The sequence below is a fragment of the Candoia aspera genome, chromosome 1 (genome assembly GCF_035149785.1).
Source record: "Candoia aspera isolate rCanAsp1 chromosome 1, rCanAsp1.hap2, whole genome shotgun sequence".
Lineage (NCBI taxonomy): Eukaryota > Metazoa > Chordata > Lepidosauria > Squamata > Boidae > Candoia > Candoia aspera.
In genome coordinates, this window is record NC_086153.1 from 24,363,498 (window position 1) to 24,386,312 (window position 22,815).

A 22,815-nucleotide genomic window follows, 5' to 3' on the forward strand; every position below is an offset into this window, starting at 1 on the left:
TGAAAATGTTCTACTTTGATTAGCATTTTAATGTGTCTTTTTAAATTTTTTATCTGAGTTCATATATGTTCTGTTAATTTGATCTTTGGTTTTTAGGTCACAAAATGTTGAGTTTGCTCATTCAGTTGAGATCAATGCTTTCCATCTTCTTTCAAAAGCGATTTTTTAAAACTAATTTATCCCCCTGTCCCAAGCCACTTTCACTTGAGCCTCACTGATAGTCTTTCCAAGACTACCTAGTAAATTAGAAAATTGTCTAATTCCAGTTCTTTATCTTTCACAACACCCTCTTTTAACTATGTGTTCTTTAAATAGTCAAAGATGATGAAATCAACCAAGAGTATTCAGAGCCTCAATGAATTGGAAGGTAGGTAGGTAGTAGGAAGAAAGGTAACATTATTAAATGAATGTTTCCTGGTAAAGTCATGCACCATTAATTTTTTTATACTGAAGGTGAAATCTCAAGTAAGCATTATTGTTTAAATTACATGTCTTGTTAAATTTCTATTGTTGTAATTAGGTTCCAGTGATATATGATGAACATTGATCAATTTGTCTCATTTTTTTTCATGATGATGTGCAATTGTTGTAATGCTAAAAGAGGAAATGCAAGTGAAGCTTGGGATGGGAATGTAGTCAAGATATTTTATCCAATTTCTGGTGTGATTTCACATTAGAAACACATCGATTTCCCTATGGATGAGAGACAGGCTGGAAAACTTTCACTAGTCTGTTAACATCACTTAAAACAGCCACTTATATTTGGTCTTTCTCAGTTACATAATAGTTTATAAATGTTTATTCAGGAGTCATACATATTAAATCCTGGGACGTATTAACATAACATACTGCTCTCTAATTCTGATTTTGTTTAGCTTCTCCTTTGAAAAATGAATATTAAAAACATGCCTGATTTAATTTATGTATTTATTATTACAAAAAAGATTGCAAGAAAGAGCAGACCACTGTTTAAGAGATTCCCAGCAACTGAATGACCTTGCTATCTTAATTCTGCTGTCGTTCTGTGGTGGGGGGATTGGTTGGTCAATCATATGTTTTAGTGGGGGTGGTTTCAAACCCAGCTATTCTTAATGTTTCCTCAATGGTGAATTTTAATAGAAGATAGAAAACTGTCAGTGGGAAGAGCATGATGATATACTAAGGCATTCATAATCATGTGACTTTCAAATTCTGCTTCAAATGTTGAAGCAGTAGATGTATTGTGGAAAGCCAGTTTGGTGTAGTGTTTAAGGCACCAGGCTAGAAACTGGGAGACTGTGAGTTCTAGTCCCACGTTAGGCACAAAGCCAGCTGAGTGACCTTGGGCCTGTTACTCCCTCAGCACAAGGAAGGAAGGTACTAACAAAATCTCTCCTGAAATTATTGTGAAGCAAACTGCAGGAAGTAGTCCAGGTAGTTCCCAGGAGTCAACATTGACTTGAAGGCACACACGCACACACAAAGATGTATGCGACTGATTAAAGCTAAAAGGAAATTGGGTGCAGTAAAGAGAGGAAAAGACATGGCTACATGGAGTGTGATGAAGGGATTCCAATAGCCCTATATTTGATCAACCACTAGCATTTGGAAACAGCCCTGATAGATGCTTGGGCATAGGACTGAGACGATGTGTATCTTTCCATAATATTTGAAAGTTTTAATATGACAGCTATAATATTAACCTGAATTCCCCTTACTAGTCATTTACAGATGTCATATCAGGGAAAAAAGCTGTATTTACCACCATTTGATAAAATGTGCTGCTTTCCCCTCATAAGCCCAAGCCATGGAAAGATAGATGGAGAATCTGTTGATAACTTGTTTAGTGATCTGCAGTAAATGGTTGAACATTTCCGACACACAGTGGTTTAACCGTAGTCAACAACAAAAAGGCTAATTTTTCTAAACTAAGAATAGGAGTGAAAAAGAGTTAAATTGTGGTAGTGAATACAGAGCTAATATGGAAAACAGTATATTGTGTTAAGCAGAGGCAGGTCATCTTCTAATTCTGTTTGTACCCGTCTTTTTAATTTTTTTTTAATACGGCTTTATTAAGTTTTTCAACAAATACATGAAAACTACAAGAAATGAAATTAAGTATACTACAAGAGAAAAAGAACTAAAAAGCAGGAAAATATAAAAAAAGACTACTACATACTACATAATACATACATACTAACTTCCGACTTTATACAACAAAGATATAAATAAGTCAATATCAATCTCTTACTCTAGTTCAAACTGGAATGAGCATTACTTCTATAAAACATTTCCATTCTCATAACATTTCCTCTAAAACACTATTTTTCCCTTAAAATAGATATATTAAAAAAAATTTATAACATAAAAAAATTCCCCTTTAATAGACAGATAATCAAACATTATTCTTCCTCATTACAATTTTACTCCTAACCAAAACATTTACATAGTTAAACATATTATCCTTCCTCGTTACAATTTTTTTCCTAACCAAAACATTTATATAGTTAAACATTGTATCTCCACCATTACATATTTAAACTATAACCTTAATATCCTTTCACCCAAGATAATTTCGTTAACCCAAAAGCAAAAACATCTGTCTAAACCTTTTAAAGACCATCCTAATAAACACAATTAAACAGTTAACCCACTTCAAAGTAAACTAAGGCATATATATATCTCAATGTTACACACAAGGCTTTCTCCTTGCAATCTTCAACCTGCCTTGTAATGTCCAACTCATCTTCAAGGACCTTCTGTCCCTTGGAGATTAAATCTTGTCTTTTATCTTGATATTCCAAGAATGCAGCCATTTCTGTTCCTTTTACACAGAAAGCTTTTCCTTCTTTCTTCAAAGTTAACATTCCAGAGGTGAATCTTCTTCCCTTCACTTTTTGGCTTTGGGATGTTACTCCTCATTTTTTTCTATGAGACCAGGACCTTATTTTCCAAATAACTTTCTAAGAGATGGTCCAAAGGATAAGTAACCTTGAGGTACAGCTCCTTAAAAATATTTTTAAAATCTTCCATATCTCTCCATGTAACGTTATGGTGGCCTCTAGTGCCTCAGGATATTAGACAGAAGGCTGTCATTTAAAGCGTTAATCAGCGGAGGGGTGGAAGAATAAAGGTAAACAAAGCTGTTTCGCATGGGAAAGCAGATAGTTCAAAGCTCAGCTCCGCAAATTCAATGAAGAGGGTAATTCTTTTGTAATCCTTCAAACTTTGAAAAAAGTAACAGTAAACAGGCAAAAGTCTTTAAATCCGACAATACGATTTCAGAAGAAAAAAGAGAAAAATATATATTTAGGAAGAAAAAGCCAAATTAACAAATTAATAACTTCCAAAAGTAATCTGGCTTGGAGGCTGTAATGCCTCGGATAGGAAGTCTGTGCAGAGGGTGGTAAGGGCAGCAGAGAAGATAATTGGGATCTCACTGCCTCTCATCCAGGTTATAGCATATACACGCTGTCTGTCCAGAGCTGGAAGTATCGTCAGTGACTCCTCCCATCCTCCTTATGGCCTGTTTTCTTTGTTACCCTCTGGGAAAAGGTTCTGCTGCATCCAGTGTAGAACAGCCAGATTGGGCAATAGCTTTGTCCACCAGGCGATTAGACTCCTGAATACTCAATAAGTTTTTTTTAAGTGGAATGCGGAATGTGTAAAGAATATATATTTTATAGTAATTATGGTATTTTTATTTTAGTATCTGATTGTGTTTGTGAGCCAACCGCAATGAAATTTCATTTTATTATGCACTTGGTATATAGTGTATAGTGTATAGTGGAATGACAATAAAGTTATTCTATATTCTATTCTAATGAAAACCATCAAGAGACTCCGCATTTCTTCGTTGCAAAGAGCCTCTCCTTAATAATAATTAAAAAAGAAAAAAAATGGTGTTTTAGAAATGGGGTGGGCAGCTTTTGAGTCTGTTTAAGGCTTCAACACGGCTTAGGAAATGATGACAATCCCTGCCTCCCAGCTGCTAGTTTACCAGTTGATCAGGAAATGTTGTTTTGTGGTCTTCTGGCTGCTTCCAGCTGTCCGGAGGACAAATGGGCTAATTCCTGGGGTTCTTCTTAATCCGGAGAACACTTCTGGGCTCTAGGAAATCCCGCCTGAGCCCAAAAAAATCCGTGTTGCCGGGTCAACTGCGGAGCTTGTGGAGACACATCTCAAGTTGCCAATCCCCCACTGGAAGTCACCTGCGCCTGTACCTCTGTCTTTCTGAGTCATTGTTCTTTTACACCCAATTACAGGCGGTGGACCTTGGGATTCTGAGTAGATGGCACAATCCTCAGTTTAGTACACGGTTGTTTATAGGCTTAGACTCTATAGGCTTTGTAAGCTTCTTACATGGCTGGATAATTCAGAGCTTGAGATTTGAGTGAAGAATCTAATATACAAGCCTTATGTCCACTGTAAGCTATAGAGACTGAAGCCTAAATCTAATCAATCGAAATATAGGAAATGCCCTTATTTTGGAAAACATCCTTCTAAGGAATTAAATAGCATCTATTAAGAACTTCATCACTAACAGTGAAAGAGGGGAGCAAAGCACTGATAGAAACTAGTCTAACTTTCCGTTACCCTGTTTGAGTTTTAGAAGAAATAGAAAAGAAGAATGGCGATGCTGCACTTTCTCTAGTTAGGCCTACTTTGTGCTGGGGATGGTGTTGTACCCAAAATTATTATTTCCAAGTACTGTAGTCCTGTGGCACCTACTTCAAACAACCAGAGCCTGCCCTGAAGCAATTTTACTTGTCTCTGGAGTTCTGAACAAGTATTAATCTAATTTAATTGGGGTTTCTGTAATGTATATTTTGTTCTTAAATTACCTCCTCTAAATCCAGAAATTGAAATAAAATAATTGAGTAGGTTACCATTCAATAGAAGGTGTTAAAGACTGTGTTTGTATGAACACAGAACAAATATATTTGTGGCAATAATCTCTTGATTATTGGTAGTGACTCATTCAAGGCAATGCTTAACTTGGCTATGGGTCCTATCACTAAAATGAAAACTAGTGACTGACAATGAAAGTTTTGCAAAAGAGCTCATAGCAATAGTTGCTAATGATGACAGAGCATTTTGGTTCTTATTAAAATGTTGTTTCATACCTTTTCTCTAATTCATTTTGAGAAATATCTTGGCTTTACAGTGTCTTGTGCTGGCTAAATTAATTGATTTGGGGTCTTGCCTGAAATTTGTGAGGTGAATTTTTTACTGATGGGTGGTGGTGATGTGGGAGGGCAAGGAAGGAGGATTTAAATCGTGGTTCTCTCAATCCAGAGTCAGCACTCTGTTATATTGCATTCTTCCAGCTTTAGGTGATTAAACTTGGTCTACATGGTACTACTTATAAATGTGCATTTAAATGTTTGGTATGCTGTAAAATGTTAAATATTTAAATACAATTAAGGTAGATCTAAATAACAAGGGAAGGTTGCAGTTATTGGTGAGATACAGGAGAACTTTCTGACTGAGTAATTCAAATAGTAGACATAACTATCCAATATTTCCATACAACTCTAAATCTATGCTCACTAATCTGGCGAATGCAAGAGGCTTTTGCTCCAAGTTTGAGAACAAGTTAAGCTGCACAAACACATAACTAATCACCCCAATAGCAAATAAAAGGTTTTGTTGTTTTTCAAGCGAAAATTTTTTTTCAAGGGGAGACACTGCTTAAGCTTCTGAAGGAAAGGCAAAAGGAAGGGTGTGAAGAGCCTTGAGAAATAGAATCCCAGGTTCTGTAGCTGCTGAGTCATGATAACAAATGGAGTGCAGTGTTTAAATGACACCCTGAACATTTTGCACCTTGTTTCTCCAAGGTGAAGGAGTTTTAGCAAGCTATCTAGTGTGATTTCCTGCAGTTTTGTATGAAAGTTTGTTTTGACAGGGGCTGGAAATTGTAAGTATGTGCCTTGCAAGAAATAAGGCATGAAGAAAAAAATTGAATCCCCATTGATGCAAGTAAATGGACTAATGATGTAGAAGTGGTGATAGGGTGTATATTTATGGGTCAACTTAAAAAATGTTTAATAAGGAACAAAACTTAAACAAAGTAGCATGTAATTCAAATTATACGGAGAGGTGCATTTTCATCAAATCTCACACTGCAGAAATAGTTGCTACTCTTGTCTTTCTGGTGTCTTTACTATTTCCCTTCCTTGGAGACCTATTGTACAAAGCTGTGCTATTTGTAAAAGAAAGCAAATAAGGGCCTTAAATGGATTTGAGAGGAGTGCTGTAGCTAATAACTGCTGATAAGGCCATTTTCTATCATAATATAAATACTGTGCAGAGTGTGTAATTAGTTTATATTACAGTAATTCTTTGAAGACTCACAGACATATTTACAAGCTGTAAGTAGAATTTCACAAGCAGCTCAAACAGTGCTCAGTAATCAGTTTTTATTCTTGGTCACTGAAGATGGAGCCTACAGGAAAGAGTTAAGTCCATATCTTCTGGCTTGAAGGCAGGACTTAAGATTTTTGCCTGTTTAATGGCAGGAATCACCCCTGTTTATCTTTGCCTAGGAAGAACCAGGATCTTTCCCCTCAGCTCCAATTTTAGGGTCGAGAAAAGGAAAAACAAAATCAAAGATACAAGCAGCAAAGCAGCATATGACTGAATACAACCCCAACAACTGTGTACCAGCTAAATGGTGGACCAATCTGAGGCAATGCCAAGAGAGAAAGGAGAGCTGGAGAAGCACTTATAAACTTAATACACACAGAGTGGACATCATCTTCAAAGTGAGATTGGTGAAGCAGCAGCTCTGGCAATCTGGAATGCAGCTTGCTTCTACATTATCTTCATGTATAGTATTCACATGGGATCTCTTCCCAGAAGCCCCCAAAGAAGCCAATTGCCTAAGAGAAAGTATCACTGAACTAGCTGGAGCAGCAGAGTTCATGGCAGTCACATTTATGGAGTGCTTACATTTTGGAACCAGATCCATGACAGTCACAGGGTCCTATTAGGCAGTGGGAGATAGGCCACCAATCAAGAGCAACCTCACAGCAAAACCAGTCTTGGGGAAGAATCTTTGTTCTTTTGTTCTAGAGACTGCATCCTAATCTTTTTTTGGCCTTTCAAATTGATGCCACTATCTCTGCCCCCTGTAAGTGGAATGATAATTGCAAAACTTTTGGTGCACCTAGAACACACATGCAAGGACAGATGAGTGTTAGAGATGGTTTGGTGGGAATATGTTCTAGAATTCACAATTCATTGTATTCCTAAAGACACTAAAGCATCAAGGAGAAGCTACTCACTGTTTTCTCCATAAAGCCATTGATAAGTAGATTTCCATATAAGCATAAATATGAACATTCTTAGTTCTGACGTGTTTCACAAGAGCTGCCATTACTTTGGTAAGTACGCTGTCTGAAAAGGAATGCCTTGTCTCTTGGTTTTCTTGGAAATTTCAGAGCATATTTCCAGGGAACAGTCTCAAACACCCATCTGTCTTGGATGTGCCTTCAAGCTTCAGAGTGCTGTCATAGCAGTGTAGCTTATTGAGTAGGTTTCCTATGTTAAAATCACAAGAAAATAACAGGTTTTGTAAATTTGAATAAGCAGCAGAAAAAGATTTTAGTATTCAAGAATATCTGGAACTGTGTACCCTTCGAAAAATATACTTCTGCTGATCAGAGAGAAGAAATTAAAGAGCTGAATCCAGTTTCTTCTTTCCCCCTTCTCCAGTTGGTATATACTGTTTTAATAGGCCTGTCCATACACAAGCCTGTTTTGAAGGGAGAAATTGAAGTTAGTTGAGCATGACCTTCCCACACCACTAGTATTGTACCTAGTTAGAATGAAAGTATTCAATAATCTGATGGAATCCACATAATTCCTATTTTATCAAAAAGTGAATAATTGGGAAGAAGTTTATGTAGGTATGTACTACAGTGACACACCTTTTAGACACAAGTAACAGTGATTTTCTGAAATCTTGTTTGTTTTCCACTTAATGTGGGTGAAAGTCTTCACTCAGCAACACTCAACAATGTCCAAGTCCTAAAGACTGTAATTTTGGTCTTTTGCTAGTTAATCATTAGATATCCTTTTGTACAGAACATACTTGCCACCTTTTTAACCTTAAGCATGATAGTGGTCTGGAAAAAAGGTCAACAAAAAGCAGCATTTGAACTAGCTGAGTCTTACATTGTGAAAACCTATGTTAATTTTTTTTTTTAAGAGCAAAGTTGGTTAACGGTTACTAGAATATCAGAAAAGTACAATGTTCATACTGTATAAAAATAGCACCTTCTCAGTTGTGGCTACTATGGAGTTCCCTTCTGTGAAGTAATCCATCTGGCTTCACTTGTGGCTTCTTGAAGATTTTAAAATTCATTTGGTCTCTTTGGATTTTAATTTAAAATATGGCATTGCTTGTAGATGGATTGGTTGTGGTTGAAAATGTATTGTGCAAATTGAAATGTGAAATTGTGAAAAAATGTGGGTGAAAATTGGTTATGAGTAGATTGGTTATTGGTGAAAATGTACTTTATTGGAATGGTTTTTATTTAAAAATGCTTCATTTAATAAGATTTCAATGCATTGTGTGATAAAATTAATAGTAAATACAAAACAGATAAGTTTGCTAAACTAATTCATTTTTCCCCAAGTTGGATACTGATGTTCAAAATAACACAATGGACCTAAATAGCAATGGTAAACAATCAAACTTCAGCAAAGGATCGTTACCTTGTCGTGGTGCTGGAGCTTGAGCACCTCAATGATGCCATGAGCTAAACCGTGAAGGGCCACCCAAGACAGGAAGGTCATGACAGAGAGGTCAGACTAAATGCGATCCCTGGGGAAGGTAATGGCAACCCACCCCAGTATTTTTGCCGTGAAAACTAAATGGATCAGTACAACCAGAGATATGTCAGTATACCATCGGAAGATGAGACCCCCAGGTCGGAAGATGGTCAAAATGCTACTGGGGAGGAACAGAGGATGAGTTCAACTAGCCCCAGACGTGATGGTGCAGCTAGCTCAAAGCCGAAAGGACGGCTAGCGGCCGACGGTGCTGGTGGTGAACGGCGAATCCTATGTTCTAAGGATCAACACACCATTGGAACCTGGAATGTAAGATCTATGAGCCAGGGCAAATTGGATGTGGTTATTGGTGAGATGTCAAGATTCAAGATAGACATTTTGGGCGTCAGTGAACTGAAATGGACTGGAATGGGCCACTTCACATCAAATGACCACCAGATCTACTACTGTGGACAAGAGGACCACAGAAGAAATGGAGTAGCCTTCATAATTAATGGTAAAGTGGCTAAAGCAGTGCTTGGATACAATCCAAAAAACGATAGAATGATCTCAATTTGAATTCAGGGCAAGCCATCTAACATCACAGTGATCCAAATATACGCCCCAACCACAGATGCTGAAGAAGCTGAAGTAGAGCAGTTCTATGAGGATCTGCAGCACCTACTGGACAACACGCCTAAAAGAGATGTTATTTTCATCACAGGAGACTGGAATGCTAAGGTGGGCAGTCAAATGACACCTGGAATTACAGGTAAGCATGGCCTGGGTGAACAAAACGAAGCAGGACATAGGCTGATAGAATTTTGCCAAGACAACTCAATGTGCATAACGAACACTCTCTTCCAGCAACCTAAGAGACGGCTTTATACATGGACTTCCCCAGATGGACAACACCGAAACCAGATTGACTACATCCTTTGCAGCCAAAGGTGGCGGACATCTATACAGTCAGTAAAAACAAGACCTGGAGCTGACTGTAGTTCAGATCACGAACTTCTTCTTGCACAATTTAGGATCAGACTGAAGAGATTAGGGAAGACCCACAGATCAGCTAGGTATGAGCTCACTAATATTCCTAAGGAATATGCAGTGGAGGTGAAGAATCGATTTAAGGGACTGGACTTAGTAGATAGGGTCCCAGAAGAACTATGGACAGAAGTACGCAACATTGTTCAAGAGGCGGCAACAAAATACATCCCAAACAAAGAGAAAACCAAGAAGGCAAAATGGCTGTCTGCTGAGACCCTCAAAGTAGCCCAAGAAAGAAGGAAAGCAAAAAACAACAGTGATAGGGGGAGATATGCCCAATTAAATGCAAAATTCCAGAGGTTAGCCAGAAGAGATAAGGAATTATTTTTAAACAAGCAATGCACAGAAGTGGAAGAAGACAATAGAATAGGAAGGACAAGAGACCTCTTCCAGAAAATTAGAAACATTGGAGGTAAATTCCAGGCCAAAATGGGTATGATCAAAAACAAAGATGGCAAGGACCTAACAGAAGAAGAAGAGATCAAGAAAAGGTGGCAAGAATATACGGAAGACCTGTATAGGAAGGATAACAATATCGGGGATAGCTTTGACGGTGTGGTCAGTGAGCTAGAGCCAGACATCCTGAAGAGTGAGGTTGAATGGGCCTTACGAAGCATTGCTCATAACAAGGCAGCAGGAGACGACGGCATCCCAGCTGAACTGTTCAAAATCTTGCATGATGATGCTGTCAAGGTAATGCATGCTATATGCCAGCAAATTTGGAAAACACAAGAATGGCCATCAGATTGGAAAAAATCAACTTATATCCCCATACCAAAAAAGGGAAACACTAAAGAATGTTCAAACTATCGAACAGTGGCACTCATCTCACATGCCAGTAAGGTAATGCTCAAGATCCTGCAAGGTAGACTTCAGCAATTCATGGAGCGAGAATTGCCAGATGTACAAGCTGAGTTTAGAAAAGGCAGAGGAACTCGGGACCAAATTGCCAATATCCGATGGATAATGGAAAAAGCCAGGGAGTTTCAGAAAAACATCTATTTCTGTTTTATCGACTATGCTAAAGCCTTTGACTGTGTGGACCATAACAAATTGTGGCAAGTTCTTAGTGGTATGGGGATACCAAGTCATCTTGTCTGCCTCCTGAAGAATCTGTATAATGACCAAGTAGCAACAGTAAGAACGGACCACAGAACAACGGACTGGTTTAAGATTGGGAAAGTACGGCAGGGCTGTATCCTCTCACCCTACCTATTCAACTTGTATGCAGAACACATCATGCAACATGCTGGGCTTGAGGAATCCAAGGCTGGAGTTAAAATCGCTGGAAGAAACATTAACAATCTCAGATATGCAGATGATACCACTTTGATGGCTGAAAGCGAAGAGGAACTGAGGAGCCTTATGATGAAGGTGAAAGAAGAAAGTGCAAAAGCTGGCTTGCAGCTAAACCTCAAAAAAACCAAGATTATGGCAACCAGCTTGATTGATAAGTGGTAGATAGAGGGAGAAAATGTAGAAGCAGTGAAAGACTTTGTATTTCCAGGTGCGAAGATTACTGCAGATGCTGACTGCAGTCAGGAAATCAGAAGACGCTTAATCCTTGGGAGAAGAGCAATGACAAATCTCGATCAAATAGTTAAGAGCAGAGACATCACACTGACAACAAAGGCCCGCATAGTTAAAGCAATGGTGTTCCCCGTAGTAACATATGGCTGCGAGAGCTGGACCATAAGGAAGGCTGAGAGAAGGAAGATCGATGCTTTTGAACTGTGGTGTTGGAGGAAAATTCTGAGAGTGCCTTGGACTGCAAGAAGATCAAACCAGTCCACCCTCCAGGAAATAAAGCCAGACTGCTCACTTGAAGGAATGGTATTAAAGGCAAAAATGAAATACTTTGGCCACATAATGAGAAGACAGGACACCCTGGAGAAGATGCTGATGCTAGGGAGAGTGGAGGGCAAAAGGAAGAGGGGCCGGCCAAGGGCAAGGTGGATGGATGATGTTCTAGAGGTGACGGACTCGTCCCTGGGGGAGCTGGGGGTGTTGACCGACAGGAAGCTCTGGCGTGGGCTGGTCCATGAAGTCACGAAGAGTCTGAAGCGACTAAACGAATAAACAACAACGAACAATCAAAGCCTTTTCAAGTTATCAATTGTGCTTTATTGGAAATCTCACAATTTATTCTGTGTTTTATTCTGAATAACTGGTTCTTGTATCTCTTCTGAGGGTATGTGAAAGGAAAAAAAGATATATCGTTAACACGCTATATTTGTTTTTTGCTTTAGTGTACTGCATCTGTAGCTTTATTTTATTTTATATATTAATGATTTACAAGCTGTCCAAATCCAGGAGAGGTGCGGTTAAAATAAATAGGCCAGCTTCCTAAGAAAATCTCAGTCAGAGGTTGCTCCCCATTCTCATTGGTCAAGCAGATGAGAAATGAGAATTTTCTTGGCTCTGGTCCCACTTTGAGAATCATTAATCTGGTTTAAACTTCTAGTGCAGCTTTTCGCTGCAGAGAAATCCCTCCAGGCACTCTTGGTTTGAGTAGATTGCTTTTTCTGCCAGAAAGTCAGGTGATCTGCTCTTGGTGGTGTCATTTATAGATGCACATTGAGGTTAAATTTCAATCTTTATTGCTGCGGTAGACAAATGTGCTATGTAACCCGAGTCAACAATCCCTTCAAAGCAAAGCTGAACCAGTTGGGGCTCTTTCCAAGAAACTGCACAAGGGTGTGTTTCTGTGTCTGCGGAATGTAGAAATTACCCTTTCTTTTGCCTTGGCCGTTTAGGTGTTAAAAGTATTATTTGGTTGGGTGCAGATTCTTTATTAATATGATTAAAGTAGGGAAAGGTAGATATTTAAGGGTGAATGGGGGATTGAAAATGGATGCCATAACTTTATTGGAATAAAAAACTCGTCAGACTCCAAGGAGGAATGTGCTGACCAATCTTTGTTTGGTTGTTGAAAGTTATGATTGTGTATTATAGGATAATGTAAGCTAGTTGCAATACGGTATATACAGTTGGACAGCAGCGTAAATGGCCTGGGGCAGAGGGCATGTCCAGTAGTGCCCCTTTTTTATTTATTTTGTGTAAGCAAAGGGTAGGCATTCACTACCATGGGCAGAAGGCTGCCTTTCATAGTCCTCCTCTCTCAGTCCTGGCTCGACCGTTGCCTTGTTTTTTTCTTTCTTTTCAGTTATCACTTCTGTATCTGTCTTAAGTACTGGCTTCTTCAAGTTTTACCTGGTCCTCTTCTCTGTCCCTGTTGCTGTTCTTCCTCACCAGGGAGAGAGCCACCCATGAACACTGGTACTCTAGCTCTTCCATGCTGCCATTGCTGTCCTTTAAACACAAAGGAGAACTACGTGAGTCAGCAGGTGACAAGGAGGAAGAACACTTATGGACCTGGTGGGACATATCAGGGGCCTGACTATGCCAGTCACAGATAATGGCCTTGCCTGGCATAAGAGCTGATATTTTGCAAATTAAAAAAACAGGTAGCTTGCTTTTCCTGTTGATACTCTGGCCTTTTTCAAGAAACAAGCATAATACACTGCTGAATGATAAGCAGCAGGCAACTAAACCTGTTGCACCAGTATCCTCATGACAATGAGCTTGCCTGAAGCCAGGAATGACAGTTTATTTTGTAGAAGCAGAAGGGGAATTTGCTCACAGTACTTCAAGACAGAAATTATTGTTTGTTAGGTAGAAGCACTGTGTGCCCCCCCCTCTGTTATTTTCGTTTTGTAATTTGGTAGCATGTCATTCTGTTGCAACATACCTTTTGAAAGAGGTAGGGTAGAATTTAGTATTATGCCAGTAAATTACTGCTAATGTAATGTGACTTTCTCCTTTCTCTTGTGCCTCTCAAATCTGCTCAGGAAGATTTTGAGGTGCACAGAGGAAATTAAACCCTAGTTTTGTCTGTGGAAATAGTTTCTTCTGATGGAAGCATATAACTGGATTCAGTCTTCCATTAGCAACATGATTCTTTACTTTTAAAGTGAGAGGTTGCAAAAATAATCATGTTTATTGTCAAGTGGACGATAATAATGACAACCTTTGAGAGCCTTTAGGCTGGAGGGGAACTCTTCCAACCCTTTATGATATAATATCCTTTTAGCTATTACCTGCACACTGCAGGTAATGTCACCAAGACATTTACCATTCAGTTAGACATCCGTTGAATTGCTGGCATGAAAACAAAGGAACAACTAAAGGAGAATGGATAAAACTATGCATAGGGTGCCAAAAGGAGATAATTTTTTTCTACTCTCATAACACTAGATTTAGGACAGGCAAAGCAGTACTTCATATGGCTTATGGTTAACTTATGGCATTAGCTATCACGAGATAAGCTGAAGACAGCAGCGCATACTTAGTATGATGGCTATGTGCTTTAAAGGTAGCTTATTCCTAGCTGTTGTAAAAATGCAAGAATTTTCCTCCTTCATGTGCTGCATGTGAGTTCCTTGAGATGTTTGATTGGTCATTGTGGGCTAAACAGGTCTTCAGTCTACTAGTAGGGTGGTAGGCTGCTCCAATAGTAACCACTGACTTACAAGCTTAACTATCTTACAGGGTCATAATGACTTTCACTTTCTTCCCAAACCAACATGATAGATGAATCAGCTCTTTGTATATTGCTGCAATCGAGAGACTCCAGGCCAATTGCTATAAATGGGAATATCAACTTAGATCAATACAACTGGTCAGAGTGACCGTTTTCTTATAACTTTTTGTCCTTGTAGTCATATCAGATCTTGAAATCTTCAGGAGGAACAGGACTACAGCCTGTACCTGCAGACAGAGGTGTTTAGGATATTAAATGTTCTGACCCTTCTGTTAAATTGGTTCTTGGGTCCAGTTTGGACTTTTCTTGGAACAAAACAGGCATGTTTTTATTTATTTATCAAATTTCGTCACTGCCCATCTCCCCCAAAAGAGGGACTCTGGGTGGTTATGTTGTACTTATCAGGCTATGGATCAGTACCATTTGCTGTTGAGAATTAGGGCCATAGACAAAAATTGTTTGTGCAACTGGTCAGTCATATAATTGTTATAATGGCAGTGCAGCATTTAAGCAAGTGAAGACAGCCTTTGTACAGTTTAAATAGTTAAAAGGTTAACTGTAGGTAGCAGCTGTGATTGGATCCCCTGTTGAGAATATTACTGAGTTTCTGTGCATTGTGTGGTCTTTGCCACCTTTTAAATCCTGTGGAAATAACAACAGATGCTTTAGATTTTTTTCGCCCATGAGAAAAATAATCTTTGGTTGAGTATCTTTCTTCATGCTGGTATGCTCATCTGTTTATATATTTCTTGCCTCTAGCTCCCTCCTCGTGATTCTACCCATTTCTCCTATCTCCTTTGTCTCTGACCTCCCCCACAAAAGGGAAAGTAATGCATCTGCACTAAAAAAAATGCCTAAGGAATTCATATATCTTCTCTTGCAGTACTCTGGAAGTCTGGGACAATAGCAATAGAGCCTTAGTCCCTTAAAATTATTATTTTAATCTGATTCTTGAGGACATACAGCACATTTTTTTTCAAAATTTGCAGTGCTGTCATACCCTGAAATGCTAAAGAAAGCTCTATGACCTCTTTATAAATAAAACTAACTATTTTAGGAGGGTTAGGCTTGGGTAAGAAATAAATATACATTAACATTAAAGTATTAAATAGTGGTGTGTTTCAAGTAAAACTCATAGAAACTTGCAACTTTTTAACATGATCATGTTAATTTAAAAAAACAGTAAAACAAACAAAATTAAGTCTTAGTTGAATGGAAAGAATCAGTTTGCCTAGTTTTGCCTAATTCATGAAATCTGGGTTATATTTTTGAGACTGCTGTACTCATTTTTTTTTGTTCCATTTTTTTGGGATCAATTTTTGCTTTTAATATGTTTATGGCAGCAACTAGAAAAACCCAACTTTGCTCCCAGCTTGTCCAGGCAGAATGGTAACAGCTTCTGATTATGATTTTACTTTATATGCAGAAGCCCCCTAAATTTGTGAACCATCTTCCCAAAATTTGATTGTGACCCCACATTTCAGGAACCCCTGTCCTATAGAGTTGGACTTGGTTCCCACCATTTGGAAGGATGCAAATCTAATATTTAGTTCTGAAACTAAGGGATGATGCTAAAAGCACACCGAACTGTCTAATAGTATTCTTAATGGCCTTTGTTTTTGTTGGTTTAGAATTCATTAACATTTAAGAATGATGTCAGCCAGGATACAGCTTGATTTGTCTGTCATCAGCATGGTAGATTACATTGTGCTGGGGAAAATCTCCACCTTTATAGAGATCTCTGCTGACTTTCATTATGAGTTACTGGAAAAATGAAGTTTAGAAATGCCCAGAAAGCATTTGATTACATTTGTGGTACAGAAAAATGAGCTTTTATGAGGATTATTTTTGCATTGGTTTATACTGTTTTGTGTTCTTTGGTAGACTTGGCAAGGTAATTAGTTGAGAGTTGAATATAATTCTTACCTATGAAATCTCATTCACTGGCTTGGAATCAGTCACAGTCTAAATCCAATCAATCTCACACAGTTGTTTGGGGAAAACGAAGAGGGAGTATTATGTACATCTAAGAAATAGGTAAAAAATATTTAGCATCTTGACACTTACATTTTATTTACATTAAACTAGTAATGTGTTCAAGCTACTGTTTGATTTCTGAATTAATTAAAATTTAAGTTGCTGCAGATTAGGCTAGGGGAGAGATTGTTGGTAAGTGTGGAATATATATCATAAATTTCAAACCTGTCAAGCAAAAAGCACTAAGCAGGCAATCACAGACAGAATTCTGAGGAAGTGTCAAGAGCACTATCACACAATGGCTATGACGACAGGGTTCCTTCTCAGAGTGATTGCTATGATGAGTCAGTCCCAGGTTTCTACATATCATGTTGCCATTCCCAAGTCTCCCCAAAAGGCAGGCAGTGAAAATGTGAATAGTTGGAATTAGTTTTTGCTTTTGGATCAATAAAATACCCTTTTTTAATTTTACGTTTTTCCCCTGATGGAGTGAGGAATGTTTCAAAGCAAATGCTAGTCTCCGTCATCCACCATCAGAATATTGCTGATTTTGGTGCCTCAGCATTTCATTCTGAAGTGTTCTTAGTCACCTGAAAGTAATGTTAATTTTTTAAAAATGAATCAGTGAAGTACTGATGCAGAGGGCAATATGCATTCACAAAAGTGCCCACAGGCATCATATTGCTCACCATGAATATTATGGTTTAGGAAGGATCTGTAAATTAATCCACTTATTTCAGGATTTATATTTTATTTTTTGTTACATTGATGTCCGAGACATTATTTGATTGCTCAAATACCACACTGTGAGCTGAAGTGGCTTGTACACTCAGGACTTGCTGCTTGAGCTCATTTATATATGTGTATTAGCTAATCAGTTTCTTGAGCCTCCAGCTGTTGTCTAAAGTAGGTTTACAAAGTTTTTGATTTTTTGAGCTCAGATATCCCTTCATTTTTATATGAACTTCAGTCATTAAGAGGCCTACTTGTTTTTGCATTCACTTTGAGCTATAGTACTGGGAGTGCATCATAGTTTTGGTTGTCAGACTCATTATGGGAAAATGGTGTTGGAATCTGTGCTGTGATCATAATTGGGATGACTTCTAATCTCACCAGAAAAGGAAAGGAATTTAGGTATTAAGGCCCCATTATAACCACTGAAGCCAACCAATTGCCCCTCTCCTTCAAAATATATTTTCCCAGATTTGTTGGATGTATACACCACCAGACCTGAATGTTTCTCTGGTGGTTAGCGTTGAGAAATTAAAATGCACATGGAAGTAAAGCATGATGCTAGATGGTTCTCTGGAAATTGACATCTGGGAGAACAGGGTATTACAGGTAGAGATCAAAGCAAGAAGCAGTCTTTCAGTGGGGAAAGGAACAATTGAGCGTGTGGCAGAGGTTTTTTTTGGTAAGAATTTTATTAAAGTTGAAACAAAGATGAAAGCTACAGAAAAAAAACTACAAAAAAGAAACAAAAAAAGTGTGAAACACAAGAAAAAAGAATTTCAAAGATTACATGTAAAGGTGACTCCCAACTTTCAAGAGCAATTTCCATAGTCAAACTGTTACTCTATATCAAACCAAGATCACATTATTTCTATAAATCCTTCCATTGACACATGTACAAATCACTAATGCAATGGCTCCTCCCCCTTATATAAAAAAAGTGGGTGTGTGTGCATATATTTCTAAATCAACTTTCTTCCCCCTTAAAACAACATCCATTTAATTATTTCCTTCCTACCGCTGTTCTATATATTTCTGTCCACTATAATAAAAAAATCAAATTATATAAACATGTAAATTGTCTGCTTTTATAATAATGCTACAACATTAATTAATAATTACTATATACAATCTCAACCCTATCAAATCTAAAGACCAAAATAAAATATTATATCTTATACCTTTTAAATCATACAGATAAAAAGTCATGTCAATCTTAGTCCAAATCATTTCAAAAATAAAATCATGATAGCCTCATGATCAGTCCAGTTACACATTAATTTTTTACCCCTCCTCAAAATGACCCCGGGTATTTGCATATCTCCCTATTACACATAAGGCATTTTTTTTTTTTTTTTTTTACAAAAGTCGGACAGCCCAACTGCCCCCCTCAAGAACTCAGATTTCTCAGCAAAAAAAAAAAACAACTCCCACAAAACATATTCTCTTTCCTATAACACCCAGATAGTCATAATATTTCCCTAGCAAAGCAACTCCCTGTGCAGTCTTAAACTCAGCCTGTTGTTTTAACCCCCTCAGCACCAAACTGTAATCTTCACCTGGCGTTACTTCAGCCTCACTAACAACAGAAAAGTCCCCATCTTTACCAAAATCTTCATCCATCATAACATTTTCAGCCAGATGACACATTTTAGCAGCAATATCTTCTCCAGTATCCCGAACGCTGCAGAATAGCTTGACAGCACTCTGAAAGGATCTCTTTAAAAGCCTGCTTACGCTCACAATGCAGCTCTGAGAAATCTTTAAAATCTTCCATGCTTCAGGCAGTAGATTGTAGCGCCCCCTAGATAGTTGACTGGCACAAATAGGAGTTAATGAGTCAATGAAAATCTTCCATCTGAAATTGACAAAAGAGTATACTAGCAAACAAGTCCCAAAGAAAGTGAACAGAAAACTGAAGATTTAAAACCCTAAACCCAAAGTGTAGGAAAATATTCCATCCTTCAAATTCAGTACAAAAAATAGTAACAGGAAGGCAATTATGTATTCTCAATCCTCATTACACTTTAAATGGGAAAACAAACCAAAACTTCTTTCAATAATTAAAAATATAACCTAGAAATAATGATAGGCACCAAGAGATTCTGCTTCTTCTTACCATAGAAAGCTTCTCTTAGGGTACAAAACTTAAAGATATAAATTGGGTGCTTTAGAAATGGGAAGGCGAGACTTACTGTCCCTTTAAAAGGCTGCACCGTGGCTCGGAAAAGATAAAATCCCAGCCTCCTGGTGAAGCCTTACCAGTTGATTGCGCATGCTGTCCATGATCTCCTGGCTGCAACTCACTGTCCAGAGGACGAATGGGTCAATTCCCAGCATTTTCCTTAATCCTGAAAAATGCTCTGGGCTACAGGAAAAACCAGCCTGTGCCCAAAAAAACTGCCATGATGGCAGGTCTGCCGATGGAGCTCGTGGGCGCAGCTGTTCAGTCCGCCATATTCCCACCGGAAGTCTTTGAGCATGTGGCAGAGTTGAGGCAAAAAAATAGAGGCAAGTAGCGCTGATTATCAATTAATCTTTGCTTGCCTGAACAGGGACATTTAAGATAGAGACAGGCAATATTTTGGTGGCCAAGGACTGCACTTTCTGTTTTTGGAGGGCAGAGGCTAAATTGGGTGGAGTGATGGCACATAGAGGGCAGAGCCAATATGTTATGGGTTTAACTCTTACTTTGGGAGGGCTTACCTTTTAAAATGATCTTGAGAAGCCTATTTTAAAGCTTATGATTACTGTTTTCATTTTCTTCAAAACAGTGGGAAACCAGACCAGTGATTTTTGGTAATTGGGATTGGAGGATAGCCTGGGACTTGCAAAAAAGTGCGTTGGAGGCTTTAGCCCTGAGGTTTCAAGTTTGGGCAAACCATGCTTCTTTTGACATGGCTTGAAGGACTTTAATGTTGGCTGGCCATAACCAGGAACTTTGGGACATGCCTGATGATACACAATTAACAGAAAACTGTACAGATGCAACTGGTAGAGGATAACTGGTATGCATGTGTATGTAGTCATATTTCATATGTATAAAGAATTGGGGGCTTTGTGTGCTTGCTTCAGTCTGTACTTCTGCATACTATGTCTTTCCCGTTTCTCTGATATAAAGTATAACGTATTAGCAAGTTTTAGCTTGCTTTCTAATAAACCTAAAGCTTGTGACTGCAACTTCATGCTTGCTTCATTTACTTGTTGTTTAGTAAATACAGTATATATTTAAGTTGGTGCATAGGTAATGAATTTCTGAATTTATTCTTTAGTTAGTGTTTTGGTATACATTGTATACTTTTCTGTGGGGAGCACCCCAATAATACGATTTTTTGCTAATTTGATGTGGAACATTTTGATACCAGAGAATATGTGGCCAAAATGGCCACTTTATGCTGTATATGATTATCATAGCTGTTGATGGCTATGAACTACTGATGGGATCCAACAAACCATTGCTCCCTTTTGTTAGAGGCAAGCTATTTTTTTTATTATGTATTTTAGTACTTTCATTTTATTTATTTTTATGTATTAGATGTGTATACTTGTCTGCTCCTGGGAAAGCCAACCCATGATAGATAACAAAAGGAGCACCTAGATTTAAACAGTGAACTTCATAAAACTATTGTAATAATAAGTAATGAAAAAGCAAGCAACATATATGTAAGCACCAGTATAAAATTAAGATGATAGAGTAAACATAAAGTACTATGGGCAAAGACTAAAATAAACAAATACTTTACCAATAGAAGATAATATATGTAGCTCAGGGTTGAACTGTGGAGTCCTTGGTGCTCTGTAAGCTTGGTTGTTTGCTTGCAGACATTTCATTACCTGACTAGCTAACATCATCAGTGCTAGTGAGTGTGGGGTTTCTCCCTATTTATATGCAGTAGCTTGCCCTGCCAATGTTGGTGGGGGTGTGGTTTTCTCCTTGTAGTTCCTTGATTATAGTATTTTCTGCTTGCTTGTTTATCTGATGTTAATCCCTGCTTATCTGGGTGTAGGCTGCTGGAGAAGATATGTTCTGTTTTTTGTTTGTTTCCTTTTTAGCTTTATTATTGTATCTTTTGAGTGGTGTATAAATGTGGTTTATTTCTATGTGTCTATTGATGGCTGATGTGTCCGAGTTCCAAGCTTCCATGAATTCCCTAGTGTTTTTTGGATTTAGCTTGGTCTAGGATGCTCACAGTTTCCTAGTTGAAACTATGGCTGAGTCTGTTTATGTTTTGTGAGATTAGGGAGTTTTCATCGTGTCTTCTGACTGCTAGTTGGTGTTTGTGGATGCACTCTGCTAGTCTTCTGCCTGTCTGTCCTACATAGTGGCTGTTACAGTCTTTACACCATGTGTTGTAGATGACTCCTGTTTTTTCTTCTTGGGTTACTGGGTCTTTTGGGTTACTTAGGATGCTTTGAAGAATTTTAGTTGGTTTATGTGCTATGGTGATGCCATGTGGTTGTAACAGTTTGTTGGTAGTTTCTGATGTATGGCAGAGTTATCCTTTTCATAGCTTGTGTTGGTTGTGCTGTAGTGGGTTGAGTGGTCAGGCACTTTTTGATAAAGTTGAAGGGGTATCCATTTTGCTGGAAGATGCTGTATGGGGGATCTGTTCCCTTTTTCTGGTGTTCTGGGTTGCTGCAGTGCATGAGTGCTTGTCTGAATAATGTTCTTACACAGCTCCTCTTGTGGGAGGTTGGGTTGTTACTTTGGTGATGGAGCACTTGGTTGGCGTGGATTGTTTTTTGATAGACTTGTGTTTCTAATTTGCCATCATTTCCTCTGCTAAACAAATGCTATTTTGTCTCTCTCTTGCTTGACAATCCACTTTTGAAGCAACTTTTTTTCCTGGTAGTGGAATAGTTTCAATTTACAGTATTACTCCATTCTTATTTAACATAAAAGGAATATGGTATCATCTGGAATCCTGCTAATAGTATTGTTTGATATTTTACTATCAGTGTATCTCATTTAGTTTCTCATAGTGACAATTTTCCTTTGGCAAAGGCTGACAGCATCTATTTTTAATTGCATGTGTTTTGTGTGGATTTATAAGTGCTTTAAATGAATGTTTGCATGTAGGGGATTATATAATAATATAATAAGGAATATTCCTTAGGGGAATATTCATTATACCTGTTAGGAAACATATTTCTTTCAAAATATTAATTTATACAATAATTGATCAGTAATGTTGGGGGTCCGTTGTAAATGTAAGATGCTAACTAAGCAAGATCCCCTTTATAATTTTTTTAGGCTCTGATGTATCTTCTATGCTTTTTAATTGACTGTACCCTACCCTCCTTATGCATGTAATAAAGATTTGTTTTGAGATCCCCTTGCTGTGAAAATTGGTGGCTTAAGTAGCTTTGCTATATACATAAGACTAGGGAGAAGTGAGTGCAGGAAGATTTTTCAGAGTCCATTCTTTGTTAAGAATGTGGCTCTAGCAAGAAGTCTCTTAATCCAGGCCATAGTTTAAAGTGCACTTCGCAGGTTTGCCAGTCTGTTTTGGGCTGTAACATAGTTTTCTGCCTTGGAGCATTGTCTAAAGCTCTAGCTAATTGTACCACAACTTTTGCTTCTGTGTATTATAATCTCTGTTACAGGTCCCATGAAATGGTCTTTTCGAGGTAGGTGTGGTGTACTGTGTTAAGGAAACAAGTACATGAAATAGCAAGTAGAGCAGTGTTCCTTAAACTGTTTTAAGAAGTTGACTGCTTATTGGGAAGTGGTCCAATTTTAAGCTATTTCT

General features: G+C 38.1%; 1 protein-coding gene across 4 annotated transcripts in view; it reads left to right on the plus strand.

The window, feature by feature from the left end:
- NCOA1 (nuclear receptor coactivator 1) overlaps window positions 1-22,815 on the plus strand; it is a 295,660-nt gene that overhangs the window by 16,210 nt on the left and 256,635 nt on the right. The gene's annotated exons all lie outside the window — the stretch shown is intronic.